Genomic DNA, 10588 nt, shown 5'->3' with positions numbered 1-10588 from the left:
CAAAGTTTGGCGAGCACTGCAAGTTGTCCCTTTAAACCAGTCACTGATATAAAGAGAGCACCTTGTTCAGGGCATCTGAGCATGGAGGGAAAGCTTTATGCAGGAGATGGTAAGAGCTGTTGGGACTAAAGAAACTGAGCAGAAAACTACAGACATCTGAAACTGAGTTGTTAATTCTCAGTGGGATCACCAGGACTAGCAAAGCTTCACCATGACAGTCATCTGATTGATGAACCCATCCAACATCACTTCATGGACCTTTAGCTGTGTCTGTGTGTGGACAGACATAACATGAGCTAATTATTCATTACTCCTCCACAGAGTGGAGCAGAGAGAGCAGAGGTTCCACTGGTCAGTCTGCACAGCAACATCAAACACCTGGACTCTGTGGTTATGGTTTGTAGTACTACGTTTACATTTGTTCTTTTCAGTCACCTCTGTGCTGCACTTTGTGGACCAAGGATTGTCAGTGTGTCCAACATAAATCAGAGTTTGGGCTCCATGATTTCAGTCAGATTGGGGTGACTGTAGCTCAGGAGGTGAGCAGTCAGCTACTAGTCAGAAGCTTTGTGAATCAAACCCTGGCTGGCAAATGTACTGGGTAACGTACTAAACCCAAGCTGCCCTCTGATGCATCCATCAGAGTGTGAAAGAAAGTATTTAAGCACAGAACAATGTGCTTGGTTGAATGAGGCATGTTGTATAAAATGCTTTGTGTGCACAGAGTATCACAGAGAGCTATATAAGAACCAGTCCATTTACCACTGGGTAATTCATATAGTCTTCTTTTCAGCGGCTGGAGGACAACATCACCATGTTTGTGAAGAACGAGCTGAAGAAGATCCAGAAGCTTCTGAGTCCAGATCACCCAGAAACTTTAAAGAGCCAGATGGAGGATGAGGAGATGTTGAGGTGAGATGAAGATGAAAGAAAGAGCTGCAGAGAAGCATTTCTGAAGATCACACTCCACTTCTTGAGGAGACTTAAGCAGCATGAGATGGCTGACCATCTGCAGAGCAGTAAGAAAATTTCTCTAAAGACTGAATATTGATCTTTCCTAATAGCTCAAGAAATGGACCAATAGACATTCATCCTTTCAGGTATGAAAGGCTGTGATATTATTGTGTAATATTGTTCTGAATTCTTACCTTCAGAAATATTTGCTTCACTCTGTAAACGTGAACTTAAAGCCCAACTGAAGAAGAAGTTCCAGTGTGTGTTTGAGGCATCGCTAAAGCAGGAAGCCCAACCCTCCTGAATCAGATCTACACAGAGCTCCACATCACAGAGGGAGGGACTGCAGAGGTCAATGATGAACATGAGGTCAGACAGATGAAACAGCATCCAGGAAACAGACAGAGCAGAAACACATCAGACAAGAAGACTCTTTAAAGTCTCACCTGGAAGAGACGAACCAATCAGAACAGTGCTGACAAAGGGAGTGGCTGGCATTGGGAAAACAGTCTTAACACAGAAATACACCCTGGACTGGGCTGAAGACAAAGCCAACCAGGACATCCAGTTCATATTTCCATTCACTTTCAGAGAGCTGAATGTGCTGAAAGAGAAAAGTTCAGCTTGGTGAACTTGTTCATCACTTCTTTAATCAAACTAACCAATCAGGAATCTGCAGGCTTGAAGACTTCCAGGTTGTGTTCATACTTGATGGTCTGGATGAGTGTCGACTTAATTTGGACTTCAACAAACTAAAATCCTGACTGAAACAAAAAGTCCACCTCATTGGATGAGCTGCTGACAAACCTCATCAGAGGAACTGCTCCCTTCTGCTCGCCTTTGGATAACAACACGACCTGCAGCAGCCAATCAGATCCCTCCTCAGTGTGTCGACATGGTGACAGAGGTCAGAGGTTCACTGACCCACAGAAGGAGAGTACTTCAGGAAGAGATTCAGAGATGAGGAGCAGGCAGCAGGATCATCTCCCACATCAAGAAAGCTCGAAGCCTCCACATCATGTGCCACATCCAGTCTTCTGCTGGATCACTGCTACAGTTCTGGAGGATGTGCTGGAAACCAGAGAGGGAGGACAGCTGCCCAAACCCTGACTGAGATGTACATCCACTTCCTGGTGGTTCAGGCCAAAGTCAAGAGGATCAAATATGATGGAGGAGCTGAGACAGATCCACACTGGAGTCCAGAGAGCAGGAAGATGATTGAGTCACTGGGAAAACTGGCTTTGATCAGCTGCAGAAAGGAAACCTGATCTTCTATGAACCAGACCTGACAGAATGTGGCATCGATATCAGAGCAGCCTCAGTGTACTCAGGAGTGTTCACACAGATCTTTAAAGAGGAGAAACAACTGTACCAGACAAGGTGTCTGCTTTGTTCATCTCAGTGTTCAGGAGTTTCTGGCTGCTCTTCATGTCCACCTGACCTTCATCAACTCTGGACTCAATCTGCTGGAAGAACAACAACAACGTCCATGTGGCTAAATTATTTGATAAACCAAAACTCCAATCTCTCCACCAGTGTGCTGTGGACAAGGCTTACAGAGCCCCAATGGACACCTGGACTTGTTCCTTCGTTTTCTCTTGGGTCTGAAGACTAATCAAACTCGTTTGCAAGGCCTGCTGACACAGACAGGAAGTAGCGCACAGACCAATCAGAAGCAGTCAAGTACATCAAGAAGAAGCTCAGTGAGAATCTGTCTGCAGAGAAAAGCATCAACTGTTCCACTGTCTGAATGAACTGAATGATCGTTCTCTACTGGAGGAGATCCAACAGTCCCTGAGATCAGGACGTCTCTCCACAGATAAACTGTCTCTGCTCAGTGGTCAGCTCTGGTCTTCATCTTACTGTCATCAGAAAAAGATCTGGATGAGTTTAACCTGCAGAAATACTCTGCTTCAGAGGAGGCTCTTCTGAGGCTGCTGCCAGTGGTCAAAGTCTCTAAAAAAGCTCTGTAAGTTATAAAGTTTTTATTATTTATTTTGGTTGGTATGTTATGGAAAACACACTGCCATCAACTTCTGTTTTGTTTTTGTCAAAATCCCTGTAATATAATCCTGTACCTTTATATACACGGGACTTGTATTAATGCTGCTGCCCTCTTGTGGCTAAAGTGTAATTATGTTATTGTTATTAGGGAGGATTTGAGAGAAACATGCCAAGTGAGTCAGCACCTTCGCTTTAGCTTAAAAATCCAAATTCTTATGTCATCAGTTATAGTTGCATGTATTCATTATCATAATTTAACCTTTATTATTGATGTCTTCAATTTATTTTGAGTAAACTAGCAATAATTTTATGGTTGTATTAAATAAATACATCACTAATGAATTATTTATTTCAGCAATTAATTAAAAATGTACATAATGAATTAAAAATATTGATAATGAATTATTTAATGATGTATTTATTTAATTCACGTTGCTACTCCTGGCCTGCATCGCTGTTCATAAATACATTTTATTTGTCAACTTCACCCATCAAAGTCAGGGGGCGGGGTTAATGCTGATCAAGTCAAAACCATTGCTTTGGTCTGGTGGGCGTTCTTTTAGTGGGCTTTTCTCAGTACTAAGTAGGCCCACACACCAGGGTTTGGACATGTGTGGACCCAAACTGTACTTAAACTTGACCCTTTTTTGTGTGTCACCAAATACACTTTAATATCTTCTAGACAAGAATGTAGTGGCATCATCTTTGACCTCTTTTGGCTCAAACAGAAGTGACAGACTTGAGCAGGGTTCATTTAAAGGCTGACAGAAGTGGAGTGGTGACGGGGAGATGTTTGACAGGACAGTGTTTCAGCCTCCACAGGTTCATGTTGTGCTCCATCAGTCAGTAAGATGAAGTCAGTGCTGATGAGGCTGTAGAGTGTGTGAGGGATGTGAATGAGGATGATGAAGATCTGATGATAGCAGATAAAAACAGGCTGCAGAGACTTTGAGCCATACAGGGCACACAGTGTGTGTACAGAACAGCTGAAATCATTCTGGAGGCTCACTGGAATATGGAAGCATCACAGTACAGCTTCACTAAAGTCTCTGATGTGAGATGAGAAATGAAGCAGCCAGAGCTTTTCATGAGTGGAAATCCACGGTGACTGTGAGCTGCTGCTACAGCCTCCAGATTAGCCAGCAGCTCATCCTGCTCAACATTTTCTCACCAACTTTAATGGAAGTGTGATGTTTCAGCTGGAGTGATGGTCAGGGTGGCCTCCCTCCTCTTCTTCTCCTCTTCCTCTTTCATTTGTAAAGCCACTTCTGCTGCTTTCATTCATTTGGAAGTCCTGTAGCTGAGTTTGGGAGAGACTAACAGCCTCGGCAGCAGAGGGAGAAAGGCTGTAACACCACCACTTTACTCTGTTCTACCTGTCACATCATTTTATCAGGAACAAATATGTTTTTTACTATGTTTGTCTTGAAGCTGTAAGAAGATCACATGGTGCTTTTTATTATGTGTTGGTTTGTTCCTGTCTCTTGGATGGAGCCCAGCTGTGCGTGGCCCCTGGGCCTGTGGTCAGAGTGTGTGCTGGATAATCCGCCCAGGATGAGGCCAAACTGACACGGGATGAAATGTCTGTCACATAATTGAGCTTAGTGTAGTTTCATTCTGCACAATTTAAAAACAACCAAAACTTTTTCTGTCTTTTCCATGTTATACTGTAGACTTTCTTTGATACTGTGTCCAAAGGAGCAGCTTTTACTTTGAAGGGGAGGCGTCTCTGTTTCCTCTTCAGGTTGGATGATGGAAGCAAATGAGTGTGTGTGTTCTTTCAGTGTTGCACTTTGTAGACGCTCCCTGAGCACTGGTCTCACAGCCAGCTGCACATAGAGACCAGTGTTGTTAGTCCAGGTCAGAAGATGACTTGTTGGAATGAAAATGAGCTTGTAGTTTGTCTGCTTTAATAATGTGACTGGAAAAAGGTGTTGGACTTCAAATATGTCCATTTCTTTCACACTTCACCTTTAAAAGTGAAGCCATGTGGTTCCTGGAAGAAAAACACGACTTTTTCAAGTCTTGTCCTGTTTTTATGAGAAATGTACGACTTAATGTGAAACATTCAGAGTTTTTCTCTTGTTGTGTTTGTTTGAAGCTGCTTCCTGTTGGCTTCAGCTGTTTGGAGTTTCCATTTCTAAACTTCTACATTCTGAACCTTCTTCAGCTCTGAACAGATGATGAAACACTGAATGATTTCAAGCACTTTGTCTAATAAACTTACATCTTTCATTCTTTATACAGATTGAGGCTGTGGTTTGTCAGAGATCAGCTGTGATTATCTGGCAGCAGCACTGAAGTCCAACCCTCCATCTGAGAGAGCTGGACCTGAGCGTCAACAACAAGCTGCAGGATTCAGGAGTGAAGCATCTGTGTGGTTTCCTGGAGAGTCCAGGATGTGGACTTGAAACTCTGAGGTCAGTCAGCATGTTTTAGTTGTGCTGAGATGAATATGATGTGAAAGTTGTGCTGACACTAAACTGCAGACATCAGGCTGATATTATACTGATCCACACTGAGGATCTTCATGGTAAAGTCTGTTTTCTTCTTCTCTGGTTTAGTCCATTGACTGCAGCAGAACAATGTTCACATTTCAAACAGTGAGACTCAACGTATGGCCCGCGGCCCACACGCGGCCTGCCACCTTTCTGATTCAGAGAGAGGGACCCTGATTAACTGTGTAGTGTTCTTCCTCACAGTTCTAAGTATCAGACACAACAATGAATAATCCACAGCTACTGTCTTTAGCAGGTCAAAGGTCACGGCACACAGCAGACAGTGGGAATATTCTAATTCTGATCATTTATCAGCACATATCCATATGTATAAAACAAAGCTGACACTGTGAGACTTGATCAGAGGTGTGATCATCACAGCAGAGGCCTTTGTGTCAAAGTCACTGAGGATCAAACAGAAACACATGAAGCAGATTTCCTCTTCTGGCTTTTATAGCAGATAACCTTCAAAATATTCTGCAGTCGATCAAAACTGAAGCAAACCATGAATCAACATGTGAACATGAGCTGATGCTGCTGAAGTGAAGCAAAGTTACAGAGGTTTGATTACAGACACAGCTGAGAGTTTGTAATCTGTCATCATTTTAAAAGGTTTCAATTTCTTCAGTATTGAACAGCAGAAATGAGGCTTTGTTTTCGGAGGCCGACAGCAGTGAACACAACAGCAGACTGGTGCGTATAAGCAGTGAATAATGCAGAAAACAGATTTTTGAAGCTGTTCTTGAAGTACACTGAGAGAGAGAGAGCTGTGCAGGAAGTAAAGTCAAGTCAGAGAGAATTCCTGACGATGTTCATCAAACGTAAAGCGTAGTTTGGATCTTCTTTGCTGCTGGTTCACTCAGTTTTGGTTGGAGACAGATGAAACCTGCAGCTTCAGGATCTGTGAGCTGTCCACTTTCAGCCCCGACGGCGTGTCCGTGTACGTGCGTCGAGTGAACGATCCACGCTCTGTGTTTCCATCTTTGTGTGTTTAGCTGCTCTCATTTACTGTTTACTGTTTGCTTGTTGTTGAAATACTTTTGGGAGCTTTAACCTGAGATTCTGGCAAAATACATTTATATTAAAATCATTCAGGATTGAATGAATCAACATCGCTTTATTCAAATTAAAACCATTTAAATAGGAAAATCCATTTTTTTACAGCCGCCTCTAATGCTGGGTAATGTCAGCTGGTCCATGTGCAGCTGGCTGTGAGGCTCAGGGAGCGTCTACAAAGTGCAACACTGAAAGAACATCATCCATAAATATGAGGAATAACTGGACTCTCATACAGCGAGACTCAAATGCCTTTAAACATCAGCTTATCCTGCTGATCCAAGTCCAACACTGAGTTTGTAAAAACATGTTTGTCAATCATTTTGTTTGGTTTGGAGGAAAATGATTCAATAACTTGCTGCTAATACACAACATTTCATCCTATTTCCTCATAACCCTCTTTTGTCTGACCATTTGATCCCATTTGAATTTGCAATAAAGGATCCACAGAGTTTGGTGACAATAATGACAGTAGATGTTTGTGTGAAAGTGCTGGAAGCAAATGAGTGTGTGATGTTCTTTCAGTGTTGCACTTTGTAGACGCTCCCTGAGCACTGGTCTCACAGCCAGCTGCACATAGAGACCAGTGTTGTTAGTCCAGGTCAGAAGATGACTTGTTGGAATGAAAATGAGCTTGTAGTTTGTCTGCTTTAATCATGTGACTGGAAAAAGGTGTTGGACTTCAAATATGTCCATTTCTTTCACACTTCACCTTTAAAAGTGAAGCCATGTGGTTCCTGGAAGGAAAAACACACTTTTTCAAGTCTTTGTCCTGTTTTTATGAGAATGTACGACTTTAATGTGGAAACATTCAGAGTTTTTCTCTTGTTGTGTTTGTTTGAAGCTGCTTCCTGTTGGCTTCAGCTGTTTGGAGTTTCCATTTTCTAAACTTCTACATTCTGAACCTTCTTCAGCTCTGAACAGATGATGAAACACTGAATGATTTCAAGCACTTTGTCTAATAAACTACATCTTTCATTCTTTATACAGATTGAGCGACTGTGTTTGTCAGAGATCAGCTGTGATTATCTGGCAGCAGCACTGAAGTCCAACCCCTCCCATCTGAGAGAGCTGGACCTGAGCAACAACAAGCTGCAGGATTCAGGAGTGAAGCATCTGTGTGGTTTCCTGGAGAGTCCAGGATGTGGACTTGAAACTCTGAGGTCAGTCAGCATGTTTTAGTTGTGCTGAGATGAATATGATGTGAAAGTTGTGCTGACACTAAACTGCAGACATCAGGCTGATATTATACTGATCCACACTGAGGATCTTCATGGTAAAGTCTGTTTTCTTCTTCTCTGGTTTAGTCCATTGACTGCAGCAGAACAATGTTCACATTTCAAACCTTTCCAAGAAGAAGAAAATCCTCCACTGGATAATTCTCTGTGAAACTCTCCAACTCTTCATTCCACCTTAAGTCTGTGTGACACTGAAATCCAAAGCAAAATGTGTGTTTGCTTTACAGACAGCAGTCCAACACAAACATACACACATCATCCAAAACACAGTCCACATCCAATCTCCTCCACTGCCAGCATGAATGATGGGAAAGAGAAGGAGGAAACTCTGACATTCAGGGTTAGAATGAGTTTCATGAAGCAGACTGTGAAGATCAAAGCTGCATTAGAAGCTTACATGAATGAATGAGTGGACAGAAGTGGACAGAGATCATCTGAAGCACTTCAAAGGCTTTAAATCAGCACATTTCTCTTTATTCTTTATCAACTCTGTTAGTTTCTCTCAGTTTTCTGTGGAATGAAGCTAACAGCAGGCTAATAAGATGCTGACCATAGGTTTCTATTAAAGGTGTATTTGTATCTGAAAAGTGCTTTGGCTCAGCAGGGATCAGCTTACAGGTAGAATACAGCTGCTGGATGGGATTAGCATGTCATAGCTATCTACCAAACTGCTAACTGGGGGATTTCAGGCCATCTATGGATCATTTTTGCTAAGTTTATTCAGCTGAGGCTCACAGGGCTGCAGCCTGTGCCTAGCTGTCATAGGGCAAGAGGCGTGGTCCACCTGCACAGGTGAGCAGTCCATCACAGGCCAACAGAGAGAGAGAGAAGCACTCTCTCACATCCACACCTACAGCCAATTTAGAAGCACCAATGAACCTAAGCAGCATTTCATTGGACTGTGGGAGAACATCCAACCTCCACAGAAAGGCCAACAAGCTTCAACCTACAACCTTCTTGCTTTAAGGCACTAGTGCGAACCACTTTTCCCCATTTCAGCCCAAATCCTGCATCTTCCTGTTTCTGACTCCAGGCCAGCTCCACTAACACTTTCTCATCAGACACTGCCACCTAGTGGAGGAAGTCTTAGTTCCATTTGAAGCTTCAGATTACACTTAGTTCCTTTACAAAGAGGTGGAGGTGGTGGGGCCACAGCACCATCATCACTGAGTGCCATAGGACACTTAACCTTTGTTTCCATATGCTGGGAACTTCCTGTTGTTCCAAGGAGGACTGGAAAATGTGTGAAAATCTCCCAGTCAGTTCCTCACAGCACACTTCAATCATTTCCTCCCACAGCATCAGGACCAGGGCTTTTTCTCTCTTTGGTCCACTAAGAGATTTCACACAAACACCTCATCAGTGGGACTCTCAGAGCTACCAGCCCTTTGCTACAATCACAAAGCTCTTCATTGAAATCAATGATATCAAAGCTGGAATCCAATGAGTCAAGTCTTCTGCTGATTCAGCATCACATTCATCTTTGCTCCTTGTTCTGCATCCCCACCATGGACTTCATTCCTTTCCAAGCCAGCCTGAGTGTCCTTTATTCAGCTCATCTCTGCTTTACTTTACACCTGATTTAGCTGCTTTATTCTCTTTCAACAGTTTCTGTGCCTCAATCTTTTTCTTCTCCCTCATAACAAGACAGCTTCTTCTGCCTGAGAACATGTTGGAGTGATTTACTAATCCAGGGCTGCTTATTGGGAAAATACTTCCTGTTTCAAAGTAATCCCCATTTTCCCCAGAAAGAAATGTCAGTAGAAATCGATGATCTAAGTGAGAACATGACCTTTAAAAAGTCCCAGTGGTGCAGTCAAAGCAGTCCCTCAGTCCAGTATAGAGTCTTTGTCCAGACTGGAACACTGTGTCCCAGTTTGAGCTCTCTCAGTCGTGTGACCTGACAGACCCGAGGGCCATCACATCACATTAGAAGCTCCCCAATGAGCCACAACATGTCCAACACTATCTGTCTTGTTGGACCAACTGGAAGAAATGATTCAAGACTAGTCACAAAACAGAGATCAATCTCCAAAATCCAACTGGCTGCATCAGGACATATAGTCTGAAACTCTGCACAGTTTCCTGTTGAAGCTGCTTCCTGTTGGCTTCAGCTGTTGAGTTCCATTTTCTAAACTCTACATTCTGACCTTCTTCAGCTCTGACAGATGATGAAACACTGATATTTCAAGCACTTTGTCTAATAAACTTACATCTTTCTTTATACAGATTGTGGGCTGTGGTTTGTCAGAGATCAGCTGTGATTATCTGGCAGCAGCACTGAAGTCCAACCCCTCCCATCTGAGAGAGCTGGACCTGAGCTACAACAAGCTGCAGGATTCAGGAGTGAAGCATCTGTGTGGTTTCCTGGAGAGTCCAGGATGTGGACTTGAAACTCTGAGGTCAGTCAGCATGTTTTAGTTGTGCTGAGATGAATATGATGTGAAAGTTGTGCTGACACTAAACTGCAGACATCAGGCTGATATTATACTGATCCACACTGAGGATCTTCATGGTAAAGTCTGTTTTCTTCTCTGGTTTAGTCCATTGACTGCAGCAGAACAATGTTCACATTTCAAACAGTGAGACTCAACGTATGGCCCGCGGCCCACACGCGGCCTGCCCACCTTTCCTGATTCAGAGAGAGGGGACCCTGATTAACTGTGTAGTGTTCTTCCTCACAGTTCTAAGTATCAGACACAACAATGAATAATCCACAGCTGACTGTCTTTAGCAGGTCAAAGGTCACGGCACACAGCAGACAGTGGGAAATATTCTAATTCTGATCATTTATCAGCACATATCCATATGTATAAAAACAAAGCTGACACTGTGAGA

The 10588-nt window shown here is 43.0% G+C and overlaps 1 long non-coding RNA gene across 1 annotated transcript; it reads left to right on the top strand.

Moving 5' to 3' along the window:
• Window positions 1–904: 904 nt before the first annotated feature.
• LOC112845596 (uncharacterized) lies at window positions 905–1224 on the top strand. The gene is made up of 2 exons (XR_003218454.1): window positions 905–1019; window positions 1155–1224. It is a non-coding gene; the product is annotated as an uncharacterized LOC112845596 (long non-coding RNA).
• Window positions 1225–10588: the final 9364 nt, after the last annotated feature.

The sequence above is a fragment of the Oreochromis niloticus genome, unplaced genomic scaffold (genome assembly GCF_001858045.2).
Source record: "Oreochromis niloticus isolate F11D_XX unplaced genomic scaffold, O_niloticus_UMD_NMBU tig00008027_pilon, whole genome shotgun sequence".
Classification (NCBI taxonomy): domain Eukaryota; kingdom Metazoa; phylum Chordata; class Actinopteri; order Cichliformes; family Cichlidae; genus Oreochromis; species Oreochromis niloticus.
The sequence above is the reverse complement of the archived record's forward strand: the minus strand, read 5'-3'. Positions and strand labels throughout refer to the sequence as shown.